Source organism: Capsicum annuum, chromosome 11 (assembly GCF_002878395.1).
Source record: "Capsicum annuum cultivar UCD-10X-F1 chromosome 11, UCD10Xv1.1, whole genome shotgun sequence".
NCBI lineage: Eukaryota > Viridiplantae > Streptophyta > Magnoliopsida > Solanales > Solanaceae > Capsicum > Capsicum annuum.
This window is the reverse complement of record NC_061121.1, coordinates 31,134,305-31,155,565: the sequence shown is the minus strand read 5'-3', so window position 1 is coordinate 31,155,565 and position 21,261 is coordinate 31,134,305. Positions and strand designations below refer to the sequence as shown.

The window sequence follows — 21,261 nt, the reverse complement described above, 5'->3', positions numbered from 1 at the left end:
GAAACAATGAACAATATCGAATTTAAAATTTTTGATGACCTTAAAGTCGAAAATAATACAAAATTTTAAAATTTTCAACGACCTTGAAGTCAGAAATAATGGACAATACCCATTTTAAAATTTTTGACAACCTTGAAGTCGGAAATAATGGACAATATCGATTTTAAAATCTTCGATGATCTTGAAGTCGGAAATAATAAACAACATCGAATTTAAAATTTTCAACAACCTTAAAGTAGGAAATAATGAGCAATATCAATTTTTAAATTTTCGACTATCTTAAATCCAAAAACAATGAAGAATACCAATTTTAAAATTTTCGATGACCTTGAAGTCGGAAACAATGAATAATACCGAATTTAAAATTTTCAATAACCTTAAAGTTATAAAAATAGAGAATTTTGAAATTTTCAGCAACCTTCAAGTCGGAAACAATGGACAATACCCATTTTAAAATTTACGACGACTTTGAAGTCGTAAATAATGAACAATATCGATTTTAAAATTTCCGACAATCTTAAAGTAGGAAACAATGAACAATACCCATTTTAAACTTTTCGCCGAATTTGAAGTCAAAATCAATCGATTTTGTGCTTGGAGATAAGGAAATGATAAATTAATTTTCTATGCCATTGATGAGTTCTTGGATGCCATTTTGTGTAAGAAGAAGAAGAATAAAGAAAGAAAATGAAAAGAAAAAGAATAATTAAAAATCAATAAAGAAAATAAAAAATATTAAAAAAATCATTCTCACTCTCTTTAAAGAGAGTAAAACACACTCTCTTGCCATGTCAGCGTTCATATTCCACTTTAAAATAGGTCAGGAGGGTCATAGGATCCCTGCAAAGTATAAGTATGTAGTTGGAATTTGGGGTAAAGGTTGGGGGGACTTTTGGCCATTTTCTTTTGTTTTTTGTATTATCTATGTGATGTTACTTGAATTTGTTCTAGATGTCCTATATTTTTCTATTTAGTTATATGTTTTGGTGTTTTCTTGGGATTTAGGGTTTTTGCTTACCTACCAAGGCTAAGTCAAGGTAAGTGTTATCATGACCTTAACATTTGGGTCGTGATAGAGCACTTATTATGATCTTACTTATCTTAAGTACTTGATGATGCAAATTTATTATGATTTATTATTGAAAAATCTGGTTTGAGACCAGGCAGTATAACAAATATCTTAAGTCCCTTATGGGCCTCTTTGTTCGGGAACCATGTGCTGAAATATGGGATACCACATAGGTCTTGTCTTGCGAGCTGGCAAGCCGAAGGATATCTATATACTTGGTAGGATATGGTACTTAGTTGGTATGGCAGTATTACATTTACTTTACATTCATTCATTCATAAGCATCCCTATCACCAGTATGATTAATTGTCGTTTGTACCTACCTGTCTTATAGTGGGTGGTTAGGTCATATTTGTTGTTGTGTACTCTCCGTGCTTATGGGGGTTCAGTTAGGTTATTATTGGTTGTCTGGCTTGCCCGGCTGTGTTATTGTTTGGGTATTATTATATAGTTGTGGCAGGATGGTTATGGATTTGTACCCAAGGTTGTAGGTACGCTCCTGAGTTCTTTTCCCCTTTGATATTATAAGCCTTGTTGTTAGATTGCCTTGTGATTATTCATATTTTGGATTGGATGTTTTGATTCTGGTAAATTTAGGTCTTTTTTTGTTTATAATCCTCGTCATATTTGGGATGTTAGGATAGGTCCCTCGGTTTAGTATCTTTGTGTTTAGCGACCGATATAGTACTGTTATACATCTTTATTTTTATCAAAACCCGACAAAAGAGGCCAATTTATTATTCTAAGAATTACATTTATACACAAAGTAAAGTTATATAATTACATCAAATCCCAAATCTGCAAAATATTTACAAATATACCAAAATAATTACAAAAATCTCCTTATTTGAGATTTTCTCTCTCCTTGATATTATACATGTCAAACACCAATTTTTATCCCACAAAAATGCTAAATAAAATTAAAGTTAGCCTACTATTATCGTAAATCAAGGGAAAGTAAAGCATGCCAACACTGTTTTTGTCCCATAACCCAAAAAAAAAAAGAAAAATAGTTTCTTTCTTCCTTCTTTCTCTCTCAAATGCTCCCATTACACCCCTCCGATTTTAACTCCATTTATGAAACCCATCATTTTCGGCAAGATTGAAGTAACTTCAACCTAGTGGTTATTAAATTGTAAGTTATCAAGATTTAACTGTGTTTAATAGTTTAGGTCATTAATTTTTTTAAATTTTTTTCTATGAAGTTCAACTTCATCAATTAAGGGGTTTTTCATTTTTTCTTCATTTGCATGTTCAAATTTCATTATTTTTCAATCTTATTCAAGTTTTGTAGTTCTTTTTTGGGATTTTTTTTCTCATATAATACAAGTTAGATCTTTGATTTTCATATAGTAAGTTATCAAGATTTAATTGTGTTTAATATTCTAGTTCATTAATTTTTTTAATTTTTTTCTGTCAAGTTCAACTTTACCAATTAAGGGTGTTTTCGTTTATTCTTCATTTACATGTTCAAATTTCATTATTCTTCAATCCTTTTCAAGTTTAGTAGTTTGTTTTTTTGAATTTTTTTTTTCATCTAGTAAAAGTTAGATCTTTGATTTTCTTGTTAAAAAAAAATCAGATCATACATGTGAAACAATTTATCATTTTTTTAATGTTTTTTGTGTTCTTCATGTTTTTCAGATGTTGTTGAAGAAGACCATTCAAATAATAGTGGTTTGATACAAAAATAAGAAGTAATAAGTGTGGTCTTTGTTTGTCTTAAAACAACTTTTTCAAAAAGGTCACATCTTGTTGAAATTGAAAAATAGGATTCAAGGCTTGTGAACCTAAAATATGATATCATACATGTAAAATAATTTATCATACATGTGAATCAATGTATAATTATGATGTCATACATGCGAACCAATTTATCATACATGTGAACCAATATTATATATTCGAATGTTTACTGGAACGGCACAATTTCATTATATAACGATTTGAATGTATAACAACATATTATACATTCGCAAGTTTACTGGATTGACAAAGTTTCATTATACATAAGCTTTAATGTATGCTAACATGTTGAGATGTACTTTTAGTAGACTCTAATATGAATTGTTAGATGTATATGTTACCCTCATACATGTGCAACTCTATAGCGGTTAGGGTTGATTGCTTCAATTTGAGCGTGGAAAAATGTATTCAAAAATGTTCTTCATGTTCTTCATATGTTCTTCATATGAAAAAGAGAGATAAATTAAATGGGAAAGAGAGACAAATTAAATAGAAAAGTGGGTACAAAAGATTCATTGTTTTTTCCTTTTCGGATCTAGAATCCTCACTCCATGGCGATTGAAGAATTTTCTTCAACCATATACTTAACTTCAATTTTTTTTTGTAGCACTGAAAAACTTAGGTACAACAAATAAAATCAGAAAAAAAAGAACAATTTTTTTTATAGCACCGAAAAACTTAGGTACAACAAATTTGTTGTTTTTTTCTTTGTGGATCTTGAATGATAGATTGCAAAATTAGAATTTTTTTTTTATGGAAATTAATATTGGCTTTAAAATTCAAATAAAAGTGATTACCTTCATCCAGCACAAAAAAAAAAAAAACTAAAGCTAGCTAATTAGGTCTGGTAGTTTAGGAAAAGCAACCAAAATAATTATTTCACTTTCCTTAAAGTAAGAAATCTATGTTTCCTCATACATTTGCCATATCTATAATAACTTACCTAATGTATTAGTTATTTTGTTAAAATTAGGAAGAGAGAAAACTAGTGGGGATTTTCTATAATTAGGGAATTTTTGTGGTTTGCCCTTTATTAAAAACAATAGTTTATACATGGCCAGGTCCAATAGTGACCTGGCCCAAATAATAATGAAAGCAAACAAATTAAAAGCCGAAAAGATCTAATAAAAATAATAGGCACCTGAGAAAAAAAGGAAAGTGAAGAGACTTAGAAGTCTCTAATCTTCCATGTCGAAATCCAAGGTCCATGCTCCATTTCCATGGTGAAATCAAACCACTGAGCTGAAATTCGCTTCTCCTCGATCTATCACCTTAGAGACGCCATTCAAATCCACTATGTCGAGATGAGCTTCCTTGTCAAGCTTCACTATCAGCTAACTCCCCTTGATTCCTTGCTATCTTGTGTTTCATTTCCTAGGTTTAAGCTTTTTACCATTAGATCAATGGGTTGAATCTCAGTTGAGATTAATACCACCATTAAATCCAATTGTCAAAAAGGTATAAGAATCCTAAGATCTAATTTCTCTTCTCCTTGGTGCAGATGTACAAATATGCAAATGCACGATATTTCAAGATATGTGGATCTGTTCTGTGAAGACCAAGATATATTAGACTTAATTAGATATTGAAGATACACTAAAGAAATTCTTACAGGTGTGGATATCTAAACAAATGAAATTTCTTCAGTCTTGGAAGTTAATTTTGATCTTTTCTACTTTCACCTATTCATGTACTTCAGGCTTAGTAGGTCTACCACCTAACAAGCTATCTTTCATCTGTCTTAACTAAACTAGTAGTAGCCATATCTTATTGTAGTGCCTAACATTACAGAGAACTCGAGTATTTCGTTATAACTTGAGTATTTCGTTATATACACACACACACACACACACACATATATATATATATATGATTGTATTTATATTATTCATGTTACTAGACCTAAAATACCTAGAATGTTTACCTTATATCTTCATATTAGTACCCATGTGACTATTACAGTCAATTGTTCCCACTATTAATCATGAATTGTACTGTTATTTCCTTTTGTATGTTGATATGATATAGTTGCACCAATAATAATTACATGGGAACAATTAATTATTGTCTTTGATCTCTCTCCTTATATTTGGAATGCGTTGCTTATCTAGGATTAAAATCTTTTTTCCAATACTAAGAATATCTTGAAAATGGTCTATTTGGTAGTCACCTGCAAAAAAGAACAAGTTTGGCAAAAGAATCAGCAAGAGTATTTCCCTCCCTTAGGAAGTGTTGTACTCTTACTGATATGGTCTTCATTATCTTCATTATACATCTCACTTCCATTGTAATACACCAAGGGATCTTCCATTCCCTTTTAATCGTCGGAACTAGGGCCAAAGAATCAGATTCTAGTATAACCTTAGTAAAGTGATTATCCCTGCAAAAAAGATGCCTTTCTCTAATAACCCTTGACTCCGCTACTAGATTTGTGGAATTTTGTATTCTTATACCTTGGTAGCCACTATGTTTCCTGCCAGATCCCTAATACAGAAAGCAGCAGCACAAGGGCCTGGATTGGCCCTAGATGCTTCATCTGTGTTTCACTTTACCCAACCCTCAAGGGGTGGAAACCATCTCACTGTCTTATAAGTATATCTTGGTCTGTACTTCTCCAAAAGTTCCACAATTTGTGGCCAGTTCCTATTGTCACAACTGATGTTGAAGCTGCTTCTAAGATATTTCCTTAGGGTCTTAGTCACTTCCCACATTACTCTGCCAGTGGTGAAACTCGCACCATGAAGCACTGTATTTCTCCTCTTCCATAAAAACCACAAAATAAAAATAGGTACTACTTGGAATACCCCTCTTATTCTAATATTATTCATAATGTTCCACCATTTTATGATGGTTTATTTCAAGTTAAGTAATATGGTGAAACCTGATGCTCCAGAAAAATATCTCCAGACTATTTGTGCAATATTCCCCTTTAAGACTAGATGTTCAATTGCTTTTACCTCCTCATTATATTAACACCTACAAAATTGGGAGATGTTAGAATTGCAAGAATGCATTACCTGTGAGACAGATACTTTTCCTTTCCAAATTCTCCAACCAAGAAAGGAGAATTTGAAAGAGAGATTCTAACACCATTAGTTCTTCAGATCCTCATTAATATTTTCTCTCTACCTTAATAATTTCAAAGAACTTTTCACACTAAAGAGACGAATACTTAAAGCTGTCCACCATGGTTGATCCCCTTGGTTGACAAGTTTGCATTATCCCATAGTATCGTTCACATGTTGCGCTATATTTTCTGGAACATAACTTATCATCGCCTCATAATTCCAACCCTCCTTATTTAGGAATTCATATTTATCTCTCATCTGATGACAAGTGTTAACCTCTGAATGATATTTGAATAAAGGACCTAGGTTACTCCAGTTTCCAAACCATATGCTAGAAGTGCCACTTTTAGGTTTCCATCATAACACTTTTTCCAAAGAATCCCTAAACTTCAACATGTGCTTCCATACTTGAGACCCACCGTTCCATTCTACCAAAGCTGGAATTTATTTATTTCAATATTTTTCCCACAAAAAATTAAACCACAAATTGCTTTAGGTTCTAAATTTCCACCACAGTTTTGCATACAATGCTTTAGATACTTCAAACATAGATCGAAGACCAAGTCCTCCTTCATTCTTTGGTATACAAATATTGCTCCATGCTAAACAATGTTTACTTCTTTTTTATTCCTTATTACTCCAAAAAACTTTAGCAAAAATTTTGTGGAGTTCATTTATGACACAAATTAGAGGAACAGTGGAGGATAAAATATAGATAGGAATGCTTTGTAAGAAACTAGTAATTAAACACTCTTTACCTCTATAAGATAATAATATCTCTTTCAAATACTGCATTTTCCCTGTTACCTTGTCAATCAATTCTACACAATACTCCTTTTTCTTCCTTGTGTGAGTGGTTGGACACCCTCGATATTTCGAGGGAAATTACCTCTTTTCATGCACAAAGTGTGCTCCTCCATCTTAATAACGTGTCTTTCAACATTTTTATGCATGTAACACAGACTCTTTTTAGTATTCACCTTCTGCCTAGACTATCTTTCCGACTTCTTTACAATCTTCATAATCATCTATAATGATGCTTTATTAGCAGAAGAGAGAATTATTGTGTCATCAACATATGGTGGTTAGTTCGAATCTGAACTCCATTGGGCATCCCATAACCTACAAAACAATCATTCTTGAATAAAAAATTTAGTGCCCTTGTCAGTACTTCAGAAGATAGAATAAACAAAGTTGGGGATAAGGGGTCCCCTTGCTTCATACTCTTGGTAGAGTGAAAAAATCCATGGGATTTTCCATTTATCAATGCTGAATAATAGTTATTTGCAACCAATCTCCATAACATACAAATAAAATTCTCTGAGAACCCCATCTTTCTTACCACCTTCATAAGAAAAAAACATGAGACTCTGTCATATGTCTTTGCCATACAAAACTTGATCACCACATTAGCTGGCTTTCTCTCTTTCCAATATCAGTAATAAGTTCTTGAGTAAGCAAAACATTTCAGTAATACTTCTCCCCATAACAAAACCTAATTGGTTAGTAGAAACAATCTTCGGCAATATATCTTCAATTCAATCATGGGCAATCCTAGATAGAATTTTATTTACATAATTACTCAAAGTAACATGTCTCAAATCTGAGAAAGTCTGAACTAGGTCTTACTTGGGAGTGAGACCGAATTATTATAAGTAACTAATTTGGCCAAAGAGTTACCATGATAAAAGTCAGCACCATTCTAACTATATCTGAGCCAACAATATCCCAACACACTTGGTAAAATTTACCTGAAAATCCATTTGACCCACTAGCACTCTCCCTTTTGAGATTTAAAACAACCTCTTTCACCTCATCTTCATATGGAATTTTTTATAATAAATCATTATCCTCAGAGTTCACCATTTCTTGTATATGAGAAAGTAGTGAAAAGGATGTAGAATCTCTTTCTTGAGTAAACTGGATGTGATAGAGCGTTGTGGGTAGGAAGAAAAGAGACACCAAAAAAATGATTCATTTGGATCGATGAGCTTTTTCATCCCAAAAACTCAAAATCAATGTAGTGTATGTCTATCCATGAACATCGTTTTTTTTGTTGGAAGGGTGGATCCTATAAGAAAACTTGCCCCTTTTGGTCAAAATACCTATCAGTCTACGTAGTCTCATAATATACGTCTCTTTTTATCATAAATATACTGCAGCACAAGCAATCTCCTCTTCATCTTCAAGCCATACCTGTTGATGATTTTGAATTCTACTAACCTTCATTCTGTTTCTTCTCCCTTTTACAATACTACCAAAAAATCTAGTATTTTTGTCACCGCTTTTAAACTAATCATATCCAACCTTTTGCTTCTAATACGATTCTTCCAGGTCAAGGTATTTGTTGTATTCAGTCTTTCTAGTTGAATCACCATCCCATTTTCCGCAGATGGGTCTTCATCAAATAATTTCTCTTTGATTCTATCAATGTCTTCTCTAATGAGCAACTGCTGAAAAATATCTCCATATGTCTTTCTGCTCCATACAGTCAAAAACTTTTTAATCCTTTTGATTCTTCTCTTAAAGTCTAAAAAAGGATTTGAAGTAAGACGTATATCCCAATTCAACCTCACAATCTTTCTAAATGAACCATGAGTGGTCCAGAAATTAAGAAATTTGAAAGGTCTATTGAAACACCTTGGATTTTGGTCTTTGAAAATTTCTTGGCCTATGAGCTTACAGCCCAGACAACTACTCTCCCTACAAGTCGTAGGGTGTCATTATGGGTCGTCGGACCCCAATCATAGCCAGACCAGTGTCCTAGCTTGAAGTTTCTATTGTGACTACAACTAGGGGGTTACGAGTCATAAAGACTCTATATGAGTTGTATAGTCCCATCTGTATCCAAACCAGTGTGATGCCTAAATGTTCTATCTTGAAAATGATTTGTCCAAAATAGTCGTAATGTCTGAGTACAAGTCATATGGTATGACTCGTAGCTAGACCAGTGTGGGTTCCCATGGATGTTGTCCAGACTACGACTGGAGGTCACAAGTCTTAAGGTGACCTACGAGTCGTAAGGTGACCCTATGAGTCGTAAGGTCCTCGTAATGATTGAGCGATAATTTTTTAGTATTTCATTAAGGGCAATTTGGACATTTTTCCTTTTACCAAATGTGACCCACGATTTTAAGACCTTATTAGACCTCATTCCCATCCATAATAAACAAAAATAACTTCTCTCTTCTTACAAATTCTCTCAAGCAAGAGCATTAGGGTTTTCTCAAGGTATATTGTTGCAATACCCCGTAATATTCTGAACTCGATTCAGCTCTTAGCTGCATGATAAAGGGGTCAAAGGCTTGAAAATTTCACCAAGTGTTGAGGACTTGGTCATTTTCAAGACCCCTAAACTTCAGTGATTTTTATTTTGGTCTTCTCGACCTCAAAACATTGATTTTTGAGTTGAAACATGTTCGGGGTTAAAAAAGTTATGTATTAGGGAAGTTTCAGAATGTTCAAACGGGCATAGAGGTGTGCTTGGAAAATGAAAAATAGTGGACCCACCGGGATAGGCCCACGCTACGGGGGCTAATCCACCAGGATAAGGCCAGTGTCACCTGGGCTAGTCCGCCAGGATAGGCCCGCGTCACCTGGTCCATTTTGCTGGGACAGAATCCACGCCGCCCGGTGTGTGTGTTCAACTTTTTAATTTAAACGCCCAAGGGGAATTTGGGTAATTTTCCCTTAGCCCAATTCATCATTAACATGATTTGGGGCTTCTAAAAGGAATTATTTTCCTCTTTCACTCAAATTGCTCCCAAGAAATCCCTCTTTCCCCAAGAACAAATTTAAGATTCATCCTCAAGAAATGTAGAGTTCAAGCTTCTCTATCCAAGAAATCTTAAAGAATTAAGTTGTTAAGGTATCTGAGATGTTCATCCTTGGGTCCCTTTAATCCATGGAGCCCAAAAATATCCTTTTGGTTTAATTTATGAGTATATACATGTTCAAGATGAAATAAATCTATGAATATCTTGTTAATTCAATGTCAAGATATGGTTACAAGTGTTTTCCAATGGAATGAGTCATATCAAGTTTTAAGTGTTGCGATTCCCAAGTCAATGTTCAATTGATTTCAGAATAAATCCCCAAATTTTGAATTTAGCCATGTAATCATGTTGTTTCTTCATGTTTAAGACATTCTCATGTTCAAGCTTATGATTCTTACATGTTTGATGAAATGTCCATGCTTTGGGTCTTTGAACCATGTTTGAATACTCCAATATTTCAAGTTTGATATTGTATTTTTATAATTATTCATGTTGGTGGGTTATGAACACCCGATACCTACGTGTTTTACATTATTTTAGATCTTTCAAGTAATAATTCAGTGAAAACATGAGTCATGTTATTTACATAAGATATTTATGATCATGATGAGCACTATCAGTTATCAGAAATAATGTTCAATTAAACTTAGTTCAATTCAGTACCAATGTCAATTCAGTAAGGAGTAGGATTTAGCATCGAGCGAATACAGGGATGGTGGCTTCCCCGTCAGTTAGGCAGAGTCGTTAGTAGCAGTCCTTGTATTCAAGAACTACATAGCTAGCATAGAATATGAAGGGTCACCCGTCAGTTTAGGCTTGACACCCTGATCTTTCGAGATATCAGATTAGTGGATCCACACAACCAGTGTTAGTACCCGTGTCATGGTATTGATACCTTTCCTACTGGGGTTGCAGGTTGGACCCCATTTAGTGCATATTGGGGCATGTCGGTTACATGATACCTCCCACAGTCTCAGTAAAATAATCAGTTTATTTCAGTTCAGGTTTGCTTGACCAAGTGTATAGATTTTCAGCTATTCAGTTATATAGATTTCAATCTTTTAGATTACAGATTATCATGGAAACATGTTTATGCTTGGTCATGCATTCTCAGATATTACATGTTCATGTATTTATGCTCAGATACCTCATGCATTTCAGCCAATCCTCATCTCATATACCAGTACATTCAAAGTACTGATCGCATACTTTTATTTGCTTTATGTTGTCTTATAACATAGGTTCAGACGCACAGTGTCCCTACCGCTCTTAGACAACTCAGTGTTAATCAGGAGCAGTAGTGGTGAGTCCTCATCCATTGAGGATACAATTTGTTTCTTTCAGTTACTTCAGTGCTTTATTATGTTCAGTCAGTTGGAGTTAGTTGGGGGTCTATCCCATCAACTTCTCATGGTGTCTAGAAGCTTTCAGACAATCAATTAGACAGTTAGTCAGTCATTCCAGTGTTATCAGTTATTTTAAGATAGACGATTTTTGATATTCTATCAGATATTTTAGACATGTTTCTCATGCCGAATTCAGGGCCGCTTTTACGACCCTGGCTATTCATTAGTTGCACAGAACAACCAATAGGTTGTTGCCCCAGCTATTCCAGTGGGAAATACAGCTGCAGTTCGGATTCGGGATTGCACTCGAATGAATCCCTCTTTGTTTTCGGGATCCAAGTCAGAGGAGGGTCCGCATGAGTTTCTGGATATGGTGTAGAAACTGACAAATATCATGGGTGTCACTTCGAGCGAGAGTGCAGAGTTGGTTGCATACCAATTACAGGATATAGCTCACACCTAGTTTAAGAAGTAGAAGGAAAATCTTGGTGTTGATGCAGGGCCGGTAGAGTGGGAGGAGTTTTCCATAACTTTCTTAGACAAATTCTTTCTCTTAGAGTTGAGGGAAGCTAAGGTTCAGGAGTTTATAAATTTAAAGTAGGGTAATATGAGCGTAAAGGAGTACTCTCTTAAGTTCACTAAGTTGGCGAGGTATGCTCCTTCTATGATGGCAGATAATAGGTCAAGAATGAGTTTGTGTCTAGTGAATCTGATAGTGTGGTTAAGGAGTGTAGGACTGCCATGTTTATTAAGGATATGGACTTATCTAGACTCATGGTTCATGCTAATCAGATTGAGAAGAAAAAACGTAAGGAGAGGGAGAGAGAATAAAAGGGCTAGAAAAAGTAGTTTCAACTTTTCTCAGCCAAGGTCAGAAGGTGGTAATCATTTTCAGTTTCATTACAAATTTTCATCTCCAGGTCCATCTTTAGCTAGTGTGCTAGTGCCTAAGTTTAGGAAAGATAGTCCAGATAGAGCGCTAGGCTCTAAGTCCCAGGGTAGTGTGAACAGTGGTCGTACTAATCCACTCTATAATAAATATGATAGGAATCATTGGGGTGAGTGTAAGGCTGGTAATGATGTGTGTTTTGGTTGTGGCAAGCCAAGACGCAGGTTTAAGAGTGTATGGTGGTCTCTCATAGGGGCAGAAGTGATCGCCAACGAGGCCAGTCCAAAGCAGGTCACCCAACTTAGCAGGGGGCCATATCCCATGCAACTAGTAAGCAGTGTCAGAATAGGTTGTATGCACTCCTGACATAGCATGATCAGGAAAGTTCTTTTGATGTGGTTATGGATACGTTACAGGTTTTCCAACTTCATGTTTATGCATTGTTAGATCCCGGAGCTTCTCTTTTTTTTGTAACTCCTTATATAGCCGTCAATTTCGGTAGCAGTCCTGACACGTTAGTAGAGCTTTTCTCAGTGTCTACCCCAATGGGTAAATTTATTATAGCCATACGGGTATACGAAAATTTCTCGGTCACAGTATCTCAGAAAATCACCTTAGTTGATCTCGTAGAGTTAGAGATGACTGATTTCTATGTCATTCTCAGCATAGATTGGCTCCACTCATGTTATGCCTAAGCTGTTTGCAGAAATAGAGTTAAGTTTCAGTTTTCCAATGAACCAGTTATCGAATAGAGGGGTAGTACTTTAGTGCTTAGGGGTCAGATTGTTTCATATCTTAGAGCAAGAAAGATAATATCTAAAGGGTGTGTTTACCATTTTGTTCGAGTCAAAGATTGTAGTTCTGTGACTCCAAGTCTCGATTCAGTTTCAGTACTAAGGGAATTTCCAGATGTGTTCCCTGAAGATCTTTTTGGAGTTCCTCCCGAAAGGAAAATTGACATCAGAATAGACCTTCTTCCAAATACCCAACCTATTTCTATTCCACCTTACCGAATGGCTCCAGCTGAGCTTAAGGAGTTAAAAGAATAGTTGAGAGATCTCTTAGATAAGGGTTTCATCAGGCCCAGTGTTTCTTCATAGGGTGCTCCAGTGTTATTCGTGAGTAAGAAAGACAGTTCTCTTAGAATGTGCATCAACTACTGCTAATTGAATAAAGTCACAATCAAGGATAAGTATCCACTTCCTAGAATTAATGACTTGTTCGAAAAACTTCAGGGTTCTAGTTATTTCTCTAAGACAGACCTCAGATATGGCCATCACCAGCTTAGAGTCAGAGAATGTGACATTCCAAAGACAGATATTAGAACCCAATATAGTCACTTCAAATTCCTAGTTATATTTTTTGGACTAACGAATGCCCCTGCAGCTTTCATGGACATGAATAGGGTATTCAAATAGTACTTGGACATGTTCATCACAGTCTTCATTGATGGTATCCTTGTCTATTTCCATAGTGAGAATGATCATGCAGACCATTTGAGAATTGTGTTGCAGACCCTTAGAGCCCATCAGTTGTTCACCAAATTTAGTAAGTGCATATTTTGGCTGAGATCTATAGCTTTTCTTGGCCATATTATTTTCAGTGATGGCATTAGAGTTGACCCTTAAAAGACCGAAGTAGTGAGAAACTAGTCCAGACCTATCTCTCTATTAGATAGCAGGAGTTTCTTGGGTTTGGATGGCTATTACAGGCGATTTGTTGAGGGGTCTTCTTTTATTTCATCCCCATGTCTTGATTGACTCAGAAGAAAGTCAAATTTCAGTGGTCAGACTTTTGCAAGAAGTGTTTTTAGGAGTTGAAGACTCGACTCACATCTGCCCCAGTCTTGACTTTGCCAAATGGTTCAGATGGGTTTGTACTTTACTGTAATGCTTCCATAGTTAGCTTTGTTGTGTTTTGATGTAGAGAGGTATGTTCATAGCCTACGCCTCTAGAAAGCTTAAACCCCAAGAAAAGAATTATCCTACCGATGATCTTGAGTTAGCAACTATTGTTTTTTCCTTGAAAATTTGGAGACATTATCTTTATAGGGTTCATGTTTATGTGTTCACTGATCATAAGAGTTTACAGTAATGTTCACACAAAAATACTTGAATCTACATCAGAGAAGGTGGCTTGAGTTGTTAAAATATTATGATATGAGTGTGTTTTATCATCCGGACAAGGTCAATGTAGTGCAGATGCCCTTAGTAGATTGTTTATGGGTAGTGTTGCTCATGTTAAGGGAGATAAGAAGAAGTTAGTCAGTGAGATTCATCAGCTTGCTAGATTAGGTGTTCGATTGGTTGATTCAACTGAGGGTAGTAAATGGGTTCAGAATGATTCGAAATCTTTATTGGTTGCTAAAGTGAAAGAAAAACAAGACAAAATAGTTTGGTTAAGTTGAAGAAGGCGTCCAGGGATCAGAAGGTAGAGGTTTTCTCCCAAGTGGGAGATGTTGTGCTTCGTTGTCAGGGTAGACTGTGTTTCGTGTGTTGATGGTATGGTGCACGGTAGTCTATTCACCTAGGAGCCGCTAAGATGTACCGTGATTTATGGGAAATCTATTGGTGGAGTGGTATGAAGAAGGATATTATTGGGTTCGTGGCTAGGGGTCCAAATTGACAGTAGGTCAATGTTGAGCACCAAAGGACTAGTGGTACGTTGTAGGAGTTTATCATACCTACTTGGAAATAGGAAGTGGTGAACATGGATTTTGTGATAGGGTTGCCTCGTATGCGTCGTCAGTATGATTTGATATGGGTTATTGTAGATAGAATGACCAAATCAACTTATTTCTTACCAGTTCATACTTCGTATTCAGCTAAGGATTATGCCAGGCTTTATATTAGGGAGTTGGTTAAGTTTCATAGGATTCCGTTTTCCCTCATATCAGTTAGAGGTACTCAGTTTACCTCTCACTTTAGGAAGGCTTTTTAGAAGGGCCTTGGTACCCAAGTCATCTCAGTACAACTTTTTATCCTCAGACATATGGTCAGGCAGAGAGGATTGTTCAAACTTTAATATTGGGCATGTGTTATTGACTTTAAAGGTTGTTGAGATGACCATTTACCTTTGATTGAGTTTTCCTATAACAATAGTTATCACTTCAGTATTCAGATGGCTCCATTTGAGGCTCTCTATGGAAGAAGATGTAGATTTCCTATTGGCTGGTTTGAGGCAGGTAAGGCTGCTTTGATAGGGCCAGATTTAGTGTTTGAGGCAATAGAGAAAGTTTGGTTGAGACAAAAGAGGCTGAAGACAACCCAAAGCCGTCAGAAATCTTATGCAGATGTGAGAAGAAGGGATCTAGAGTTTGAGGTTGGTGATTTGGTCTATTTGAAAATTTAGCCTATGAATGGAGTAAAGAGATTTGGAAAGAAGGGGAAACTCAGTCCCCACTATGTTGGCCCATATGGAATCTTAAGTCATTTTGGGAAAGTAGCTTATAAGCTAAAGTTGCCTGTAGATTTAGCGTTAGTACATCCGGTATTTCATGTTCCTTTGTTAAAGCAATATATTGGTGATTCAGTTATAGTTGTTCCTTTAGAATCTATAGACGTTAAGGATAGCCTTTCCTACGAAGAAATCCCAGTTGAGATTCTTAATCGTCAGATTCGTAGGCTAAGGAATAAAGAGGTTCCCTTGATTAAATTTCTTTGGCAGAATTAGTCTGTTGAGGGATCTAGTTGGGAAGCAGAAGAAAATATACGAACCAAGTACCCTCATCTTTTCTCCAGAAACCCATATTTAGCGTGAAGTAACGATCTTCCTTGGATTCACTCTTTTCTGTTCTCAATTTCAGCTATGTAGCCAATCTCATGTCATTGCATGCATTCACAAAATCAGTTCTATTCATGTATCATATTTCAGACTCAGTTATGTAATCATGTTTCAATTCATGGATGTTCAGTATATGATCTCAGTTTCCTCAGAAGCCTCAGTCTAACTAGTCTCATTCGAGGACGAATGTTCCCAAGAGGAAGATATTGTCATACCCCATAATATCCTAAACTCGATTCAGCTCTTAGTTGCATGCTGAAGGGGTCTAAGGCTTGAAAATTTCACTAAGCGTTGAGGACTTAGTCATTTTCAAGACCCCTAAACTTCGATGATTTTTATTTTGGTCCTTCCGACTTCAAAATATTGATTTTTAAGTTGAAACATGTTCAGGGTTGAATAAGGTATGCCTCGGGGAAGTTTTAGAATTTTTGGATGGGCTTAGAGGTGTTTTTGGAAAATAAAAATAGTGGACCCACCGGGATAGGCCTGCGCCGCGGGGGCTTGTCCGCCAGGATAAAGCTCGCGTCTCCCGGGCTTGTCCGTCGAGACAGGCCTAAGTCGCGTGGTCCATTCTGCCAGGATAGAGATGATGTCGACCGGTGTGTGTATGTTCAGATTTTTTTATTTAAACTCCCAAGGGGTATTTGAGTCATCTCTCCTCAACCAAATCCATCATTAACACAATTTGGGGCTTCTAAAAGGGCATTATTTGCCTCTTTCACACAAATTGCTCCCAAGAAAACCCTCCTCCTTCCCCAAGAACAAATTCAAGCTTCATCCTTAAGAAATCAAGAGTTCAAGCTTCCCCATCCAAGAAATCTACAATAATTTAGTTGTTAAGGTATGTGGGATGTTCATCCATGGAGCCCAAAAACCCTCTTTTGGTTTAATTTATGAGTTTATACATGTTAAAGATGAAATAAATCCATGAATCTCTTGTTAATTTAATGTCAAGTTATGGTTACAAGTGCTTTCAAGTGTAATGAGTCATATCATGTTTTAAGTGTTGCTATTCCCAAGTCATGTTCAATTGATTTCAGAATAAATCCCCAAATTATGAATTTAGCCATGCAATCATGTTGTTTCTTCATGTTTAAGACATTCCCATGTTAAAGGTTATGATTCTTACATGTTTGATGAAATATCCATGCTTTGGGTCTTTGAACCATGTATGCATACTACAGTATTTTAAGTTTGACATAGTATTTTTACAATCATTCAGCGTGGTGGGTTATGAACACCCGATACCTACGTGTTTTACATGATTTATGATCTTTCAAGTAATATGTCAGTGAAACCATGAGTCATGTTATTTACTCAGAAATGTATGATATGATGAGCATTATCAGTTATCAAAATAATATTCAGTTAAACTTAGTTCAGTTTAGTACTAGTGTCAGTTCAGTTAGGAGTAGGATTTAGCACTATGCGAATACAGAGATGGAGGCTTCCCTGTCAGTTAGGCAAATTCGTTAGTAGTAGTCCCTGTATTCCAGAACTATGTAGCCAACATAGTATATGAGGAGTCACTTATCAGTTTAGGCTTGACATCCTCTCAAGGGTAACCTGTCAGTTTAGGCTTGACACCCTGGTCCTTCAGGACATCAAATTAGCGGATCCACACAGCTAGTGTTAGTACCCGTGGCACGGTACTGACACCCTTCCAACTGGGGTTACAGGTTGGACCCCATTTAGCTCAGATTAGGTCATATCGATTATATGATACCTCCCATATTCTTAATACAGTAATCAGTGTATTTTAGTTCAGGTTTGCTTGAGCAAGTGTACAAATTTTTAGTTATTCATTTATACAGTTTTAAGTCTTTTAGATTACAGATTATCGCAGAAACATATTTATGCTTGGTATTGCATTGTCAGATGTTACATGTTCATGCATTTATGCTTAGATACCTCATGCATTTCAGCCAGTCCTCTTCTCATATACTAGTACATTCAAAGTACTAACCACATACTTTTCTTTGTGCTATGTTGTCTTGTAACATAGGTTCGGACGCATAGTTTCCCGACTGCTCTTAGACAGCTCATTGTTACTCAACAACAATAGTGGTGAGTCCTCATCCATCGAGGACATAATTTTTTTATTTCTATTACTTCAGTGATTTCTTATGTTCAATCAGTTGGATTTAGTTGGGGTATGTCCCATCAACTCCTCGTGATGTCTAGAGGCTTTTAGACAAGCAGTTAGACAATCAGTCAGTCATCTAATGTTATTAGTTGTTTTCAGATAGACTGTTGGTTTATGGTATTCTATTAGATATTTCTGACATGTTTTGATTCATATTTCAGTATTTAGTTTTACAGTATCTTATCAGCTTACCTTCCATGTATGTATTGTATTACTATTTTGTTCAGTGTTCACAACAGGTACCAGCACATGGGTTAACTTGTGGTCACTTGTGGCCGTAAGCACCTTTGTTGCGACTAGGGGGTAGCTTCGGGTCGTGATAATTGTCTAGAGTTTCCAAGAGCAAATTCCCTCAAAAATTGTGATCCTTTCAGGGTTTGTGAAAATCATATGTTTTAAATGATTTAATTTTATGGATTTGAATGTTGGTTTTGACATGGGTTGGGGGTTTTGGAATGGTTAATCCTTGAAATAGTTTCCCATGGTTTTTATGAGTTGTTCATTCTTTTAATTGAATATTTTTGAACTAATGGGGTACATGGGTGTGGAAATTAGAATGGGGGTAGAGGTAATCCCCCAAATTGATGTTTTGAACTTGGAAATTGGTTTTGAACAATTGTATTCCTTTAAGCCACTTGCGTAAATGGCTTTAAATTGTGAAGTTATCACTAAGCTTGACTTACTCATCTATACTATTGCATTGCACTACATAAATGGTTAAACAATTATCATAGATTTTGAAGGCCTTGTTGGCTATGATTTGATTTAATGATCAAAGGGGGTCGAGGCATTCCTCCAAGTTAATGGAATGTAATGGCATAATTATGAGCTTGCAAGTAAAGTGGTATAACGATATCGTGGTGTGCTTTAATAAATGATTCCTTGGTTAGTGAATGGGTTATGTGAAAACTGTTGTTAATTGGACTCAATGGGGTAGCTAAGTCGTGAAGGTGTGGGTCTCGAATGACTTATACTAGAAACTCATGTTTGCCGACGTGAAGGTTGGTCTTGATGACCGTGTGCGTGGATCACATTATTGATATATTTTGTATCTAGGATTGATGTGGGGTCGGGGAATTCACTGGTCTTCCTTCATACTTCCGATTCATGCGGCTAACACGCACTGGGGCCCTTTCAGCAGAGGGAGCTTGAACCCATATAGCCCGTGGGTGCCTGTTTATGAGGGTTGAGCTACATAGTCTAGGATAATATTTTAATATTATGTTAAACCTTATTCCATATCCCAACATGTTATTTATATACGTATATGATGATGTGTGCATGATTTGAATTGTGTTCTGACTTGGCATTATTTTATTCTCTCCCTGAGTGACATGCTAGTGTCCACCCCACTAACCGTTTGTGCATGATTTATCCCCATACGATGCAGGGTCTAAAGGCGCTTCTACTTTTCTTATGCAGTGATAGGTGATCTCAGAGTTGGTCGTTTGAGGTAAATTGGTGAGCTTCCATTCTCCGAAAGACTTGATCTTTCCATCGATTTTCCTTCTATAAATTAGTATTGAAGACTTCATATTTACATTGTCATTGTCAGGGTCGGGGACATGTCCCGACGTAGGTTATTTTATGGTATAGAGGCTTTGTGGATTACTGTGGACTTAGGGTATTGGTTATTGGCTGGTAGTTATTGGCATTCTTAGATTTCCTTTTGGTTATTGATTATGCTATCTTTTTATTGTTCGGAATTCATCTATTGACTAGTGTATTATGTTCTATTTGACTGGGAAAAGGGGTGGTCTCCGGTCCTCGGTGGACTTGAAATATCTATCATGGCCAAGTCCTAGTTTGGGTCGTGACATCTATAAATATTAATGGCCTTTGTATGATAGGATCGTAAAAGGGGTGTATGATTTGATCCTATCCTACGTAGATTTTCCACCTCCAAGTTAGCAAAAATGTTCTAAAAATGTTCATTATACAACACTTTATCCATCCTTTCAAAGATTCAATCAATACTTGTCCTTCCATTCCACCTTGTGTCGGGGCTGCCTTTAAGAGACATTTGAGTAAGGTCATATCTCAATGAAAGATCTAAAATCATCAATATCAGCATCTAAGGCAGGCAAACCCCTATCTTTTCTTCACCATTTAGAACCACATTAAAATCTCCTCTAACTATACATCGTTGATCGATACCCTGAGCAATATTAGATAGATCTTCTTGTAACCTGAGGTTAATATCACATTTAGCATAGACTATAGAAGTAAAGCAAAACAAACTAGTAGCCACCTCCTACAGTTTTAGAGTTAACTGTTGATCAATGTCACTAATTACATAGACATCATATCCTTGGTTTATGAACACCTAAATCTACCCATTTCTATTATATATAACTTCCTGCATTCTCAACCTGTTCCTGTATCTGTTGATGTTTCTATAGTATTGGAATGGCTCCAAAAGAGCCACAAATGCAAGATAATGAAATCTATAAAGCATCTACACTCTCTAAAAAGCGTGATGTGATTTTACCGACCTAATATTCAAAATGAATGACTTAATAATTTATTAGGTTTTGTAGAAACCACATTCCTCTTTGGTTTTACTCTAATGGGTAGTGATGCATCACCTTGCTCCTGTTTTCTCCCTTTTCTAGTAGATTTCAGGGCTTTGCCTGATTTAGGAGATAGGTCAGCCTCCTTGCTAATTTTATCCTCATCTTCTGCATTTAACCCTTATACATCCGCCTTACTTTCTGCATCTTCTACTCTCTTCTCCACTTTATGAGCAACTATATCATGAAGAGTTTTATTAGGTGACTCAATAGCCCCTAACACCATAACTGATTCATCTGTATGCACAATAGTTGGTGTTCCAACTAATTCCATTGAGTCATTTTTTTGGTGAAACCTACTGTAACTCATTAACCACTTTTTGTTGTAACTCATTTATTTCCTATGTTGCAGGTGTCCTGGCTGGGTCTGCTGCTATAGTGTTTTTCTCCATTGTGTCACCTTCTTGGTTGTTGTGTTTGCCTCTTCATCTGTCTCATTGGGAACCTCTATTTGGTGTACATAACTTATTACATTTGTTGTCTTTTCTTGGTGAAAAGCATTTATCATCCACTCTTTTGTGGACACTTTCTCATTTTCTTTATCCTTTTCCACTATTACTATTGGTGTATTGTGCTTATCTATTGTATCTTTATGCCTATATGATTTGATATTGCTTATCTCTTTCTTTGTTCCATCTGGTGATGCCATTTCTGATTTTTTTCGTTGGGCTCTGATGTTCAGTAGGTTCCACAGTGTTACTCTACTTTTTTCTTAAATCATTTTTTGCATGCAACTCACTGTTATCTTCTTTATGCTCTTACAAGATTTCAAAAGAATTATTCACTGTTAAAGATGGTTTATTATCCTCAATAGGGGCTCCCAGGTATCCTTTTTCATTTCTCACAGCCCTGAATCTTCTTTAGG

General features: G+C 36.0%; 1 long non-coding RNA gene across 2 annotated transcripts; it reads left to right on the top strand.

Annotated features, from left to right (window-relative positions):
- Positions 1-3,887: 3,887 nt before the first annotated feature.
- On the top strand, positions 3,888-21,029 carry LOC107855267. Of its 2 annotated transcripts, XR_001670215.2 has the most exons (5): positions 3,888-4,193; positions 4,317-4,429; positions 17,683-17,744; positions 19,214-19,284; positions 20,749-21,029. It is a non-coding gene; the product is annotated as an uncharacterized LOC107855267 (long non-coding RNA). The 2 variants fall into 2 exon arrangements; XR_007046583.1 differs by lacking the exon at positions 17,683-17,744 and having other exon boundaries at positions 3,889-4,193.
- Positions 21,030-21,261: the final 232 nt, after the last annotated feature.